General features: G+C 33.0%; 1 protein-coding gene across 1 annotated transcript in view; it reads left to right on the forward strand.

The window, feature by feature from the left end:
• LOC142241202 (uncharacterized) overlaps window positions 1-17,379 on the forward strand; it is a 69,147-nt gene that overhangs the window by 1,762 nt on the left and 50,006 nt on the right. The gene's annotated exons all lie outside the window — the stretch shown is intronic.

Below are 17,379 nucleotides of genomic sequence, written 5' to 3' on the forward strand. Positions count from 1 at the left end.
GGACATAGGCTAATACGCAAATTTTCTTAGGTTTGTTCCATGGTGAAGGGCACATAAAATTCGACCTGGCCAAACTTTTGGACGAATACAGTGAAACCTCTCAGAAGTAAACGGTCGCATAAATTTTGTCCCTAAGTGGGACCTTGTACACTTTTAATGTTAATTTTAATGTGATAATATATCAGGTGCCTCAACAAAATTAAGTCCTGTCCACCAGTTTTGTGAAGTTTCACTGTTATTTTATTGGTTTTTGTACATTAATATACGGATGAATTGCAATTAGGGAGCCCATTCCCGGGAATGAAGTGAGGGAATTCCCGGGAATTTTTTTTACTATATTTTATATATATTAGAGGGTTTTATATGGCACGTGACAGTTGAAATCTACACTGAAAAAAGCATGCTAGGTTCCAAAGATTTTGTCTTTACTTTAAAACTGTTGGTATTGATTCCGAGCCAACGAAGCAAAGAATACAAACAAGGATACTTTTAAGACACAATTCTCTTTTAATGTTGGGTTTTGTGTACTTGCTTGTAGGAAGCAAATTTACTTTTTCGTTTTTTTTTTCAACTAGTTTTCTTCATATGCTATCAAAGTCCTTTAAAAACGAGTTAACGACAACTTTATTTTCCAAATTCACACTCGACTTCCAGTAGAAATTCTGCTATGTTTCAAGTAAAAAACGTCTTTAAAATAAAGTGTTGAAAAACGTGTCCTATATTTGAACGATTCTTTGCTTTGTAGTCAATATGCAAAAAGACAACAAATTTAAAAACAATTTTAAATAATTTTTCTGAATTATTAAAGTCAAGTTGACCTTAGCCCAAAAATTTTTTCTTTCATGTTATGATAACCATTTTTAAGTCAAATTACATAATTATAAAGACAATGAGACTTTATATTAGAGAAATGCGTCTTCTATGCTAAGCAAAATTTGCATTAGTATTTTAAAGACATGAATGTGGATTTTGGAAGTGTAATGTGAATGACTACGGTACCAAGCAGTAGTAGTTGCCTTATGGGACATACATATAGTCGTTGGTTCTAGCCCACATTCTAACGGGCTCCCCATTGTTAAAAAGAAGATTGCGTTTCCCAATTTATGATTGTCATATTTCTGTAAACCGACATTCTGATAGACTGAGTAAACCTTCATAAACAAAGAGATATTATGTAACACACGTTTGCAATTGCATAATTTCATAATTATTACAAGGATGTTTTTATGAAATATGAAAATTCCAACCTTTATTAAGATAGTTTCTTTAATTATACCTCATTCACATTAGGCGCGAAATCTGTGGCGCGAAAAGTGGATTTTAAATTCCTTATTTATAAGGCAAATGACAGTTGAAATCTAGTGAAAATGGATTTTGGAAGTGTAATGTGAATGAGGTATTACATGATAGTGACATCCCACTATATTAATAGTGTTCTTCCGAAAACTATACCGAAATAAACCATTGTAAAAATTTTTTGTATTACAAAATATTTTTATATATATTGTCAGTTGTCCAGACAGCGCCTTTTAACCGTAACTTTAGGCGATTTCTAATTTATTCAACTGTTTAAATGTATGCCACATCAAAGTTGGCTTCCCTTTGACCGGGATCCCGGGAAATTCGAAAAAAAATTCCCGCTTTCCCGGGAATGGAAAAAGTCCGGGAAAAAGAAAACCCTAATTGCAATATAATCCCATTTATTAACTCGTTCGTATAATGCTATTATTCGTTTTCATTTGTAATGAAATGCATGGTAGACCGAAAACTACTGGAGGATGGTTTCAGAGAAAAAACAACTTAAATCCATAAGAGATATTGGTTTTAGTCTATGGTTAAGTTGTAGTTTTTGAGAGGCTCTCGTCTTAAATGCATTTGTATATGTATAACAAATGCAAACACACATACACAAACCCTTCATTAGATCACATTTATATAGTTCGAGTAGACATTTAGATACCCCTGTGTGTATGTTCATATTTACTCAAGTATGAACATATATTGTTATATAATCTTCAATCTCAACAACTTTAATGTACTCGTACTTCCCCTATGGAATTTGTTAGACATGCACTCGAGAAAAAAATTCCATAGATAATAGGGAGACTAGTCGAAAACAAAATAAACTATTGTATTAGGGTTTGGTTTAGTTTTCCAAATGTCCCACTATTGTTTGTTATAGTTAATGGAAAACAAAATAGGATTTAGGATATTAGCAATATGGAGGTATTTCGTTTGTTCAACAAATGTATCGAGAATACAAAGGGTCCTGTATATTTTGCAAAGAATTTCTTGTTACACTTTATTTATAATTAGAGTATAAGGAAATCATCTTCACATTCCTCTCTTCTATTCCTGAACACACAATTCCTTATTAAACCAATGCCAGTGTATTATTATAAAGTTCTAGACTATAGTTATCTATGGTGTTGTGATAATTGACCAATATTCGTCAGTTAAGGCAACTTATTTGTGAGCAATTAAAAGTCCATCCAATTTGTGCAACATCTGCAATTTTCTCACACTTCTAACCACTTTTGTTGAGCGTAACCGCAACATCTGCCAGCAGTACAACTTTTCTTTGGCATCGTTCGCACAGGCATACAAATGTTTGAGAATGTCTTACTTAACATCCTCATTATATACTTGGGCTGACTGAGACCAATTTCATTTGAGTGGTGCATGGCGTGACCACCCAACTAACAAGCCAACAATCGAGTCATTCAGCAAGCCAGCTTACCAAATTGTGCCCTATCAGCCTTATTGTGGTCGAAGGGAAGATGGCCCATAACCGAACATTCAACCAAAGAACATCAACTATGCATCAGCATAATGCATTAGAACAGATTTTATTATAACAACGAGAACGAGTATTATTGTTATACAAACATTGTACAACAAACTCTCTCACACACATATAGCTTTGCTACTTAGGTTCATACCTACTCAAACATATGTGTGACTAAGTATATTTGCATCACAATATTCGTTTGTTCATGTTTGTATGTGTGTGTGTGTGGGGAGAGGGGAGGGGCGAAGATTTGCTAACAATGATGCTTGTTGTCAAAAAAAACATGAATGGAGTAAAAAGGATGCTAAAGCATCGTCTTTATCCTTATTGTCCTACTTAACCACACGAACAAGGCAAAATTTTGAATGGAGTAGGAGAATATTTATTTTAATGATGACTTGGCACAAAACCGCCTTATCCACCATCCTCAAGAATCATAAATGTATACATAAGTTCATACACATACGCACACATACTACTTCCGTACAAGTACACAAATTAAATAGGAAATGCTTACACTACTTAGTACTATAACACACTTATACACGTATCAACTGACTCTCTTTTTCATGCGTGTAACATAAATATTAGTCATACTCGTATTGCTTATGTATGAGTGATTCCACTGTTACATTTATGATTTATGAGATAGGTTTGAACTGTGAATTTTAATAAGATTTCATATTAGTAATGGAAACATGGATATGGATAAATTTTAAAGCAATTAATTATCCTAATATGCACTGCATACCGTTTGAAAAGAAATTTTAATTGGTAAGGCTTAAAATATTTTACGAAATACTCGTTATCTTTTCGGATGTCTAAAATATCTCGTACGCAACACTAAGCAGATGATATTTTGCTAGTTTAGAAAGTATCATATAGGATTACCTTCAACAAGATGGGTTTGAAATTAATTGGGCTACCATATCGATGCCCTCATTCCAGAGTACGCTAAGTCGACTTAGCATGTTTTGATGAGTTCGCTGTTTTTTTATTGATGTGAATTGCATCCTGTCAAAAGATCGAATTTATTGGACATTTCTATCAAAAGTTATGGTTAATATTGTACTTAGCCTGTGTCTAAAGTTTTAAAAAATTTCCAATCCAAAGTACGCTAAGTCGACTTAGCATGTTTTGATGAGTTCGCTGTTTTTTATTGATGTGAATTGCATCCTGTCAAAAGATCGAATTTATTGAACATTTCTATCAAAAAATATGGTTAATATTGTACTTAGCCTGTGTCTAAAGTTTTAAAAAATGTCCAATGCAAAAAGGGCAAAAAGCTGTGTTCGGTCTAAAGTGGTCTAAGTAATTTTTAGCCATGTTCTATTATCACTATTTTGAGTTCGTACATACTAAAAAAATTATAAAAAATTTGATTTTAAGACCGCAAATAAGGGAATTTCTATCTTATACGGGTTTTGAGAAATTTCAAAAAACAAAACTTGTTTCTTGTTTCCTGTAAAATTCACTTTTTAGACTTAGCGCACTTTGGAATGTAGACATCGATATGAGAAACTCAGGCAATATATACTTATATCTAAATCATGTCTGATATGTTATGTATATTGCAATGTTATGTAGGTCAATTTTTTTCATAATCGAATAAAAAAAACGTATATCTCGTGAAGAACAAAGGGATGTACAGAGCAACTGATAGCCAGGACTATGTTGAGCCTTTTTTCCAGTCCAATATATAAAAAATCATATTACGCAATTTATTTCATCCACATATTGGCTATCCGATTCGCCAGATGCCGATCCAACGACCTTTTCATTTTACGCCATTTAATTGGGCAAAATAAGGACTAAATCATACACCAGTATAGATGCTCTGATGGAAGCCATTGCTTGGAAATGTTTCAAAATGCAGGCATTTTACATTCTTGGCAATATCAAGTCGTTTTTGTGATCGACTAAGATCAATAGACTAGACAAACGGTGGTCATATAGCCGTGAATAGCTTATTTTTACGAAACCAGCTTGGATATAGTGGAATTCCAACTTTAGCTTTTATATTTAGGTTCAGCTAGCCCCTGAAATTGTATTTGGGCAGAGAAGCTTATTACCTGCAGCATCATAATAGTTTAGTTTGATTATTATTTAAGCTAATGTAATTTATCTTAAATAATGACAATTTGTTTGTATTTGAAATAGATGTGCTGTAAGCATGGAGATTTCAGTTTAATCTAATATCCAATCTTATCTTCTCCATCGATGAAGGAAAGTATATTTGTTTCCAAATGATAAATAAATTAGATTTAGATGTATTTTTAGAAATTAACTCAAGATGTCATTACAGAATTTATTCGTAAATAAAACACTCAAAGACTTGAATGCAAAATTGTAGATTAATCTTATAATTGTCATAGATTTCAAGAAATATATTTAAGAGTAACCAAGGGAAGCAAAGTTATATTTTTTGTTGTCGAAAAAAAGATTGAATAAAAGTTTTTCTATGAGATTACATAAAGGCTTAAGGGATTAAGGCGAAGAATCTAAATCTTTTGGAATGAATATTCTAAATTATATAAAAACAAAACTATTGAACTCTAATAAGATATTATGCAAGTTAACTCTCTAGTGTTAGGTTCAGACCATTGTGATACCATAGGTAGAGAACTTCTCCCGTATCAATAAATATTGTTCGATTCTATATTTAGCTCAATGACAAAGGACCTCCTTTTTACAGGTGACTGGAAACGATGCTTCACATTATGGTGAAAGTTTTGATACACACAGTAATGTCAACAGCATTTTGGCCTTCGGTCGAAACTGGTATTGAAGGCAAGGCGGGCATACAAACCATTGAACGAAGGTGGATAGATAACACCCTCTGCTGACGCAGATTTATTGGGAGTATGCTTGATGGCCAAAATGTTTCTCAATGCTAGTTATTCATAGTCTTCATGCCTGATAGTAGTGATAGTAGTGTAATAAAATCTTGCCGGCGAAGGTCGTTCATCTTAGTGTTAAGCCATTCCTATGGCCTTGGAAAAAGAAACATTAATAATTCGTTTTTTCCTTTGGCCAATCAAAGAATCTTTATTGCAGTAGCATTTCTAAAGAGGAAAACAAAACGAGAATGCTCACTTAAGAATGCATTTCCATGTCAAAGGAAGTAGCAAAGATGCTCAACGGGGTACCATTAAGAAAGCGACATTTATTTCTTTGCCAATGATGGTGTCGTAGAGCAACAATGCCACTTCAACTTGAAAGTTGCATACCTTTGTATGTTGACTCATGTTTGTATGTTGTTGTTGTTTTTTTACAGCAACTTCTAGCAAAAGTGACAAGAATCTCTACAGTGTTTGTGAAGTTATGCTCGCTTTTAGCTGTTGCTGCATAGACTTCTGAGGATTGTACAGAGAGTTGGGATGAGAAGCGAAATACGACTGTCTAACTTAAAAAGGCGAATAATGGAATGCTGAAATATAAATGCAAATATTTTTTAATATTCATTCAAATCCAACCGATCCATCCCTCTTCCTTTCGTATCTGCTTTTGCATTTATTCGTTTGCTTTGCTACTTATGCAGTGACATTTGTTCACAGTTGAAATTCCTTCCTGTCAACGTCTGTTTAACTTCCGTTGTATGTGTTAACACTCGTACACACCAACACATATGAATACTGCAAAAGAGTCGACTCCTCTACTTTAGGTTCATGATAAGAGATCGCGTATGGGTAAGTGGGCAGATGCTGATGGCGTGTTGGCATTGGTGTTGATGGTCTTTAGCATACGATTTCTACATTTCCTCATGTCGGAGTTTCCGTTTCCTCTCTTGTCAAAGGTTAAACATGAAGGACATGAGAATGTTCACAAGATTTTGTTTGGTATCGTTCGTTCTCATTTTTAATTTTAATATTCACATAAACATATTGATATTTATCCCAGCCATTACCCAACCCAAACCGGATAAAACATAAATGAGAATTTGTGGGTGCATATATGTGTGTGTATGTATGTATTGGTAGTAGATTTACATTTACATATGCAAGTGAGCAACATATGTAGGATACTATATTAGATTACACGAATATTACAAATTGTGGAGAATATTGGGTTCTTGCGTCGAACTTGAGTTTTGTTTTTAATTAAAATTTTATATTTGTATGAACCAGGTGTTTCATAGACTGGTACAATATAACCTTCTGATTCTAGGCCACAAAAATGATTATTGGCAGGAAGCCAAACAATTCCTTCTGACCTGTGTATTGTCCATGTGGTTCTTAGGATACCCTGAAACACTTTGTAGATCTACATTTTCGATATACATACTCGTACATAATGAACCGATTTCAACGAAATTTGGCATGCATAGTAAGGATGTTAATCCTAATCTTTGTGTAAAATTTCATGTAAATCTGAGTGCAACTTAGGTCTCTGTGGTCATATGAATGTAAATCGGTCGAAATATATATATGGCAGCTATATCTAAATCTGAACCGATTGCAAACAAATTTGGCACACTTTACGACACTATCAATTGTATTTCTTGTGCAAACATTAAAACAAATCAAGGTAACGCTGTGTCTTCTGGGCCAGATAACTGCATATCGGGCGAAAGATACCATATATATAGGGTCCACGCACAGAAAAACCATGTTTGGATATGGTTGCCGCATCCATTTAATGCTTATCTAGAGCATGTAATTGCCGCGAAAACCATGTATTTTGTCTTTGTAAAAATAGTTTTCGAGCGGAGAAAAAGGTATGGTGGCAATAAGCATTTGAATGGTTCTCAAATACCGCAAACATGTTCTATCATTTAAATGATAGAATTTGAGACCATTAAATGGTCGGGAAAATCATGTACCTGACCATTCAAATTTTTTTTACTTTTTTACAGGGAAAAAAGTATTTTTATAGGTTAAGTATAGACATGTCTAGAACCACTACATGACCATAAAGACCATTTACATTTTTTTCGTGACCATTTAATTTTTTAACTTTTTTGCAGCGAAAAGAATTTTATAAAAACATTGAGCAGGTACACACGATTTTCATTTTGCGCGTCAGTCGTGTGTTGATTGTTTCTTGGAATGGACGGAGAATACGGATTTACTGTGTTTTGTGTTAATGTATTTATTCAGAAGTGGCACGTGGTTTTATGTGAACACAAAAAAGGAAAGTGTAATTGAAAAATGTACCTGTTTTTGTCCTGCATTTTGCTATATGGTATCATTTATTTTTATTTGCAGTTACATGATGTCTGCGTTTGTACATTTGATGTGCACGATGTAAATATGGAATAATTACTTATTGTTGAAATTGAAATAAAATAGAGTGTTTAAAAATATATGATGTTTGCTTGAACGGCATTATAAATACAAATAAACAATGAATTGGTTTATAAATAAATAAAAACAAACAAAGTTAATTTTGTGTTTGCTTTTCTCAAGTGGCGTCCTTTTTTCGACGATGAAAAAAGTTTTTTCATAAAGATCAAAACATTTTAGGTTGTGACCATGTTCTTTTAACTAGGAGAAAAACATGTCTAATGAATACCATAACATTTTAAATCGTGACCATTGTCTTTTCATTCAATCAAAATTCTTTTTATCAATATAATAACATTTTGGATGAGGACAATTACATTTTTCTTAGAACCATGGTCACTGAGCCAACATGGTTGCAGGTTAAAATGTTACATGGTCGCCGCAAAAATAGCTCCTATCATATTATTTTGCTCTTCGAATATGATTGTGACAATCATGTTTCTTCTCTGCGTGTCTCTTTATATCTAAATCTTAACCGATTTTTTTCCAAAATCAATAGAGGTATCTCCTGACCAAAATGACATAGTTGTGGTAAATTTTAAGTCCATTGGTGAGAAACTGAGACTTTTATCACAAAAATGTGTTCACAGACAGACGGACATGTCTAGATCGACTCATGGGCCGACCCTGAGCATTATTGCCAAACACACCATGCGTCTATTTCATCTCTTTCTGGGTATTGCAAACATATGCACTAAATAATAATACCATGTTCCACAGTGTAGTGCAGGGTATAAACACTAATTAAGTAATTCTGATTGATTTCCAAATATATAATAAAAGAAAATATGACGGAGCAAAATAGGTACCTGTGAAATGGTTCCATCCCAAAGCTGTTTTGTGGGTTATTAGCAGCGTTGCCAGAATTGTTTCACCGAAAACCGCTAGATTTGCCCAAAAAAATAGCTAAAAAATGTTTAAAAAAAGCTAGAAAAAAAGCTAAATTTTGTTGTATCAAAAGTCACATTTTTAATTGAAATTTAACAAACTTAAAGACTTTATTTCACTTAATATGCATATTATTTTAATTCTACTTCTGTGAGACTATAACAATACCTAAGCCATATGAGCTCTGTTTGCGTACTCGATACATTTTGATTACTATCACAAATTTTTACTGGAAGTCCTTCGTTTACATTTCCCAGTAAAAACGTGCAATTATCAGCTGGTTAATCATCGACAAATCCAATGTGCAAATCCAATTTTGCATAGAAGTGCATTAGAAAATATCAATATTTTTAGTTTTTTTTTTTTGGTTTAAAACCGCTGAATTTATGATAAATTCGTGAACGTGGAAACTTCTTCTAATTTTACCCAAGAGAATAAAACCCATTCTTATAATAAATAAAAGATTTGTTTTTAGCGCGCGTTTAAAAATGTTTTGATTGATTTTATTTATTGTATTTTTTTGATGTTAAAAAAATAATACCCCATTCAAAACATTATTTCCTTAATTATTTCTTACATACACTGAAAAAAAAGCATGTCCGGTCCCATAGATTTTGTACACTAATGATTTTGGTATTGATTTCGAGTCAAATTTGAATTTATTCGTTTTTTCAGCTTTTTCTTCATGAATGAAATGAAATAAAGTGTTTAAAAACATCTTCTATTTTTGAACGCTTTTTTGATTTGTGGTCAAGATACAAAAAATCCACAAATTTAAAGACTATTTCATTAATTTTAAGAATTTTTTAGAATTGATCCACGCCTTCTTTCATGTAAAGATTTAAGTTGAATCACTTAACTATAAGGACAAAACGACTTTATCGGCTTTTGGACAAATAAAACAGTTTATATAAGAGAAATTCACAAATGCTATTATAACAAAAGTTCGCGTTCGTATTTTAAGGACAGTAGATCTTTGGCCTCACGACAATATTTTTTCAGTGTAGAAAGCAATTCATATCTACTATTTTAATTAAGTAATATCATAATAACTTTAGAATATTATAATAGTATAAAAGGATCAACGAGTCAAATGCTAATATTCCTAATAATTTAGTGACAGTTTATTTAAGGAACATGTATCTGAATCTACCATTAGATTTTAACTTTTATGAATATGAGGAAAAAACGTTAGAACAAGGTGTAGTTGATGCAAAAATGCCCGCATAATGGCTGGAATCAGTATTAATGTTTCAACTGAGCTTTGAAATATGTGGAAAACCTTATTCTGACAGCAAGCCTTAGATAAAAACGCCATTTTATCCATATTTGAATAGAAATATGTCGAAAATAAAAATAGCCAAAAATAGCTAAAAGGGTCATGAAAAAAGCCAGAAAAAGCTAAAAGCTAAATGCATTTTTTCCCCGCTAAACGACTTCAAAAAAAGCCAAATCTAGCGGGAAAAAAGCTAAATTGGCAACGCTGGTTATTAGACATATTGGGGTAATGATGTTGATGTTGAATTTCCACCAGATTTAATTTTTAATTCAGCGACATGAGATCTGACACATTTTTGGTAAAATATTCTTCGTTGACATTCAATGAAAGGCAGTTTTTTTTTGACAGTCATTTTGTTTCAGCTCCTTAAAAATGTGTATCGTCCGATTTGCCAAACATTTACCATAAAATTCTCCTGTATTTACAGAACACCAATAAAGTTTGCCCAATTTAATCTCCCTTTCTCTGTAGCTGCCGTTTAAAATATCATAATTTCATTGACTTGTTGTTATAAATAAAGCTTTAAAAGACATGTTTATAGGAAAATATACGAAAAAAGTACTATCCAAGCTCTCTGATCAAAAACCTTACCTATAGAATGGAACAATGGTAGCTCAATGGAAAAGTAACAATTTATCTTGGCAAACTTAATTAATATTTTTGATCCTTATTGAGGTTATTATTTGATAGGACACAAAAGATTGGAGAAGGTTAATAAATGAGATACTGATGGAAATATAAATAGACACAGATTAACAACCTTTCAGGCATAAGATCCATAACTCTATTTATTGTCAAGTAATACTGGCAAAATTAATCACTTCTTGTGTGTATGAGTGAGAGAGAGAGGGTGTGTTGTCGGTAACACACATAAACGTATATGTGTGCGTAATAGCTGTTGGTAAAATGGTCTCCTGTTAACATGTCATTATTAACTCTCCCCTCCCCAGGTCTGTTAAATCACCACCACTACCACCTTGTATGCCGTTTTATCTCATTTATCCTTCGCTTAACAACCTAATGGCCTATAACAAACAAAAAACGTTATTGGCTTCGTTGTGTTAACATTTCTACGGCTTTTAAACATCTTCCCAAAAGCTTCCGTTAAATGAATGAATGAATCGCGTAGGGGGAGGTGTGGAGTCTATATTTTCGGTCCCGAACAAGCATTGTCCTTCAATGAAATCAACTTTAATACTTGTGTCGATTTGAACTATTACCTCCTTCCTATCGGTTTGGTGATAGGACAGCTAAGCGAGTGGATGCGGTAAAGAGAATCCTCAATTCATTGCTTACTTTGTTTGGAAAATGAAAGGGATGCGAAGGTACTGGGACTGGATAAATTCATTGGCAGGAGGCCAAACCAAATTGGAAAAGGCAGCAGAAGATGAAAACGAAAAGAACTCCATGTGGCCTCCTCTAGTTATGCATGATATGGCAGTAGGGGGTCCTTCCGTTTCATTCGATTTAAAATCCCATTTGATGTTGTGAAGGTAGGATGTACTCACCGCCCATAGACAAGGTGGGTGATGTGTGTGCGTGTGTCCTATACAAAAAGAGAGCATAGGCATCGCATACATTTGCTTTTGGCATCCCCCTTTTTTCTGAAAGTTAAGTCATTTGTAACGGAAAACCCACAAAAAGGTTAAACCAAAAAGGCTTTGTTTTTAACACTGACACATTCACATGGCCATATGGAGGCCTGAGGAATACATATGCAGTACGCCTGACTTCTACGACTATGAAATGCAATTACCTGTGCCTCAGTTCGCTCGAAATGAATGTTTGTTTAAATTTTCTCGGTTTTGTGGGGGTGTGTGTGAATATATATACAATCTTCTTCATCTTCTTACTTTGTGTACGTGTGAGTGTTTATTTGACCAGAGGCTCCTTTGTTGTTTTTCTCTGACTTTTATTTGGATTTCTTCTTTGAGAATTTAATGTTCATGGATTCTTTTCGGGTAGGTTCTTTGTCTTTTTTTTTTGGTTATATAGGATGTTTGTTTTAAGGAAGATAAATTGTTTTTGTTTTTTGAAAAGACTTTGTGGGCCATGGTTTATAATTGGGAAATCCTTTATTGGTAGATTAGCTTTGTGGATCCCCAAGAATTCTTCCTAATTGCAGTGACCTTCAGAGGATATGCAATCACTGATGCAGAAAATTCTAGGCCAATTATTTGTAGCTAATTTCAGCTGTATTATAAGTAAAATTTTGTTAAAATTTTATTTTAAGTTAATATCTAAAATACTTGAATAAAAAATTGTAACTTCAGCCATGAAGAAATTTTGTATTCGCAATTAATTGATACGGCCTTGGAAGCTAGTTCTGGTGAACCAAGGACAACTTGGCATCAATAAATATAAATATACTTAAGGAGTATTTCGTGTATGCGAATTTATTAAAATCAAACTTTAGTTCATATTAGAATTCTTTCTCCTTAGAAATTGCCGAACTTGGTTTTGTTTACAATATTTTGTTTGTGTCTTGTTTTATGTGGCATTTCAAGAGAAATCTTTTCATAATTCCCTTAAAAATCTCTAACAAGTACGTAATTTAATACATTCTTTCATATAGACATTTTTACTCCTACATTCCAAAAAGACAATGGGAGCAATACACTGTTCAGAAACAATCAATTCAAACTGGTGTTCCCTCTATTTGAGAAGCATCTATTCCTCCTTGCCATTCACATCGCATAGTAGGTAGGGATGCTAAAGTCCTTTATGCTCGTCCATTGTAGTATTCATATTCTATTAGAAACTCCGTCATTCATCCATTCATTCATTTATTCCCAATCCATGTGAGTCATTCAATACAAGACACATACCTCTGTCGAACAAAGGACCAGACTACAACTAAACAACAAATATGCCATAGAGAGATAGGAGATGAGAGAGGCAACGACAAGTAAATACTCGGCAAGACAAGACACAACAAAAATCTAACCAAACTTATTTACGTCTATGGAATACAACAAAGGCCGAATGAAAAATGATGCAAAAGTGAGGCCATAGTGAGGAGAAGAAAAGAACGCCCACAAGTCTGCTTAGAAAAGTCACTGTCTGTAGACTTAACGGAATTCACTGCGTGACTGTCAGTCCATCTGTCTACATGCACTCATGTCTGAAGTGCCGCCAAGTCTTTAAGAAGAAAGTAAGAGGTCTTAAATTGTATTTTTAGTCAGCCACAAGGCTAAAGGCAGTGTGGTTAATAATCAATTTCGAGGATCTGTTTTGAAATTATGAAAAGAAAAATATGTGGATACAATAGGCTGTATAAGGAAAATTAAAGTCGGAATGAGTTTAAAGACCAAAACATTGTTTTACTCATGTACGTTCTTTCGATAAACTGATACATCTAGATCTGAACCGTTGCGACATAAACTTAATAAGTTTATGTTGGAGTAATATCTAAATTTGGAAAATTGCGACGCGCGCACCAAGTCTTGATTACTTAGGTGGTAATTTTGAGTCTATAAATACTGCATATAATTTGGAATGCTGGACCAATATTTTTGGAACGTGCATTTTTACACAACAAAGTTGTTATACGCCGCATGACATAAACATTGTACAAAGGACTATAGTTTTTGGCATTCAAGACATTATCAGCTCCGCTCTCCTTTTGACAAACTGCTATTCCAATTTATGGGACAGGTTTTGTGCCGTAAATCTTCATTGTTGATCTGACTAAAAAAAAAATATTTACGTGATAGGATGCGCAACTTACACACTATTAAGGACAAATTACAGTAATGAAATTTTAATTAAAAAAAGTTTATAATCTTTGCTTCAAAAATTTTTCATTAATGTAGGACACAGATTTTGAAAATTTGCGTCCCTTCGTTAGAGTTGCAAGTCTGTAGACTAAGGCAAATTTTCTTTAGAGTAAAGAACCAATTTTTGATTTAAAGAAATCGTCCTTAAATTAACTGAAATATTGAATCTTTAGATTTAAGATAAAAACGCTTCAAATATAGACTAAGATTTATTTTGAGGATTTTGCATCTTTGGTTTAAAGCTTTTTTTGGAATTAAGAAAATATTTTTTACTTGGAAGTATCCGTTATAATTTGGATTTTTGAACTGGCATTTGTTTGTACGTGAATAGTTTTATTAATATACCAAAAAAAAAAGAATGAAAATTGAGATCTGTATCCTTATTTTAATTTTATAGATCCTAGATTTAAAGCCAGATAGGTCGCAAACAAATTTCCTTATTTTAAAGAACCCGCATCTTTGGCTCGGAATCAATATCAAAATCCTAAAAGGAAGGTCAAAATCTTTGGATCCAAGTAAACTTTTTTGAGTGTAGGACCCTCCTACACTGAAAAAAATATTGACCCAATATGAAAGATTATGCAACTTAAATTTTAGGACTCGAGATTTACGCAATGCTAAGGACAAATTTCTTTAAAATAATGACATTTTAATTAAAAGAAAGTTTATAATCCTTGCTTCAAATTTTTTTTTTCATTAAATTTAGGACACAAATATTGAAATTTTGCGTCCCTCTGTTGAAGTTGTAGATCCTTGAAGTAAGGCAAATGTTCCTTAAAATAAAGAAAAACATTTTTAATTTAAAGAAATCTTTAAAGTTTTTAACTTAGCTGACATATTGAATTTTTAAATTTAAGATAAAAATGCTTCAAATATAGGCTAAGACTTATTTTAAGGATTTGCATCTTTGGTTTAAAGTTTTTTTAGCACTAAGAAAACAGTTTTTACTTTGAAGTACTTGGCATAATTTGGATTTTGAAACTGGAATTTGTTTGTACATGAATCCCTTTATTACTATATCGCAAACAGAGAATAAAAATTCGATGAATGAGATCTGTATCCAATTTTAATTATATCGATCCTAGATTTAAAGCCAGGGAGGTCCCTAAAAAATGTCTTTGTTTTAAAGAACCCGCATCTTTGGCTCGGAATCAATATCAAAATCCTTAAAGGAAAGTCAAAATCTTTGGATCCAAGTAAATTTTTTGTTTGAGTGTAGACTCTCCTAGGGTAGTGACAATTCTGAGATTTTTATTGCTTCTCTTAGTAATTTATACATGGTGTGATTCGCCGCCTTTAATAAGAGATCCCCTATCACCAAGGGAGATATTTACTAAGTGATAGCACAACATGCTTTAAGAAACCACATTCTTAACTTACTCGGCCTAATCATTTGGTTATAAAACTACTCATTTTTCTGTAAAATCAGAAATGAGTTGACCTAATGAGCTTCACATAAAAACCAATCGCAAGCAATTTTACCCATACCTCGTAGCTTCTAGGCTTGGTTCTTGCTTTCTTTCTTGGATGGCCACAAAGGAATTTTATTCCCTTAATTCCATTGTTTGCTGTCGCTATGTCGCCTATAACTTTTTGTTGTTCCTGATAAAAAAAAAACTAAAAAAAAACAAATATGAAGAAATCCCGAATAAGTAAAGTGCATTTTGCTACAAGCGGAAGGAAGTAGGCGGACACATATAGTGGGGTGGCGTTTTTATCCAGATCTATTCTTGTGTATTCATCCATCCGTCAATAGAATTCTTCAGCAACAAAGTAAATAATTTTATATTTCAAATGGAATTGTTAGATACACAAGGTTCTGAAAAAAAGTTCCATGGTCCATAATAAGATGGCTAGTGTTTATGTATCTGGTAAGGCCATTTATTCGGAGATTTTATAGTTATGTACAAAATAAAGATGTATTTGTGAGGAAAAAGTTTGTTGAAATTATATATTATAAACCTGTAGACTTGTTCGGAAATCCATTCGTCGCAGTTGTTAGGAGTTGTTTGCGCGGAGCTTCTTGTAAAAACGGCGTAATTATGAACCGACAATATACAGCCTTGATTCTTCGTGAGATTTTTTCCAAAAATTCAACAAAAACCTTTAGTAACTTTCAATATATGAGTGTAAATGTAACCATAGCGATAGGCGAACACTTGTTTACATGGCGGAATACCGTGGCGGCGAGTCGCCGAATTAAAATCTATTCTAATTCCTTGGCGGAAAATTGGCTAGTGTTGCCATCTCTTATCAAATTTTTTGAACGCACCACTAAGCATTACTGTTGCCTGGCCACATGAAAATTCTGTTTCCTTGAAATAATTCAACAAATAACAAAACATTACATGGTTAATATTGAAAAATCATCCTATATTGACAACAAAAATACTCGGAAACATGAAAAGAGGAAAGTTTTACCGAAAATGTTCTTTTATTTATTTGTCGCGGAAAAATGTTTAGACTGTCACTAAGATTACAATTGCACAGTATGCCTGATATTGTTCCGTATGATATCTGGATGTTGAGCAAACGTAATAGACCGCTTTCAAAGTTTTATTATTTTTTGACAATAACATATTGATGACAAAAAATAGTTTTTTATTATAATAACCGTAAAATTGGTTGATTTTTTGTTAATTATTATAAATTATATTTTCACGTTTGTCATTTGAATATATTTAAAACCTTTGTGATGCAAATTTCATTAAGATGGGATATAATTCCACTCATCGTAATGGAAAAGATAACGTGCCCGTTTTCCGAGTGTAGGGTCATGGGTTATATGCAAAGTCTGATGTTTCTAGTGGTGCTTAATTTTCTTTTATTAATACTAGTGAGTGCTGAGAATTTCCAAGATTTTCTGAGTGTTTTCAGACACACATTCCTCTTCAATGCATCTTCGGATATCAGAAATATCAAATCTTCCTTTCGTAGTTTACTTCTTACATCTCCAAGAGATACAAGAAGAAAAAAATGCATTTCTTTCCATGGATTCGTACGAATCATTCGAATGTGAGAATGTAAACGAATTGAAAATTAAAAAAAGGAAAAACTAATTTGACCCTTATCGATTAGCATCATCATCATCAATTCATTGGCATATCCTTCACTATTGCAACTTTTCTAATGGAACTATGGTCATAGTTTTACATCCGATTGTATGTAGATATGTCGTTAGATCAAGGGGTGTTAAAGAAGATTGAAGATGAAATGAATGCAAGAATGCATGTCACTAAAAAAGGTAGAATTATTCAGACCTGACATATTTTCAATGATGTTTCCTTTTATGAAGCATAAAAAACGAGAACTCAAAGGTATATTGGAATGGGAGGAATGCAAAATGAAAAGCCATTA

Source organism: Haematobia irritans, chromosome 5, assembly GCF_050003625.1.
Source record: "Haematobia irritans isolate KBUSLIRL chromosome 5, ASM5000362v1, whole genome shotgun sequence".
Taxonomy (NCBI): Eukaryota; Metazoa; Arthropoda; class Insecta; order Diptera; family Muscidae; genus Haematobia; species Haematobia irritans.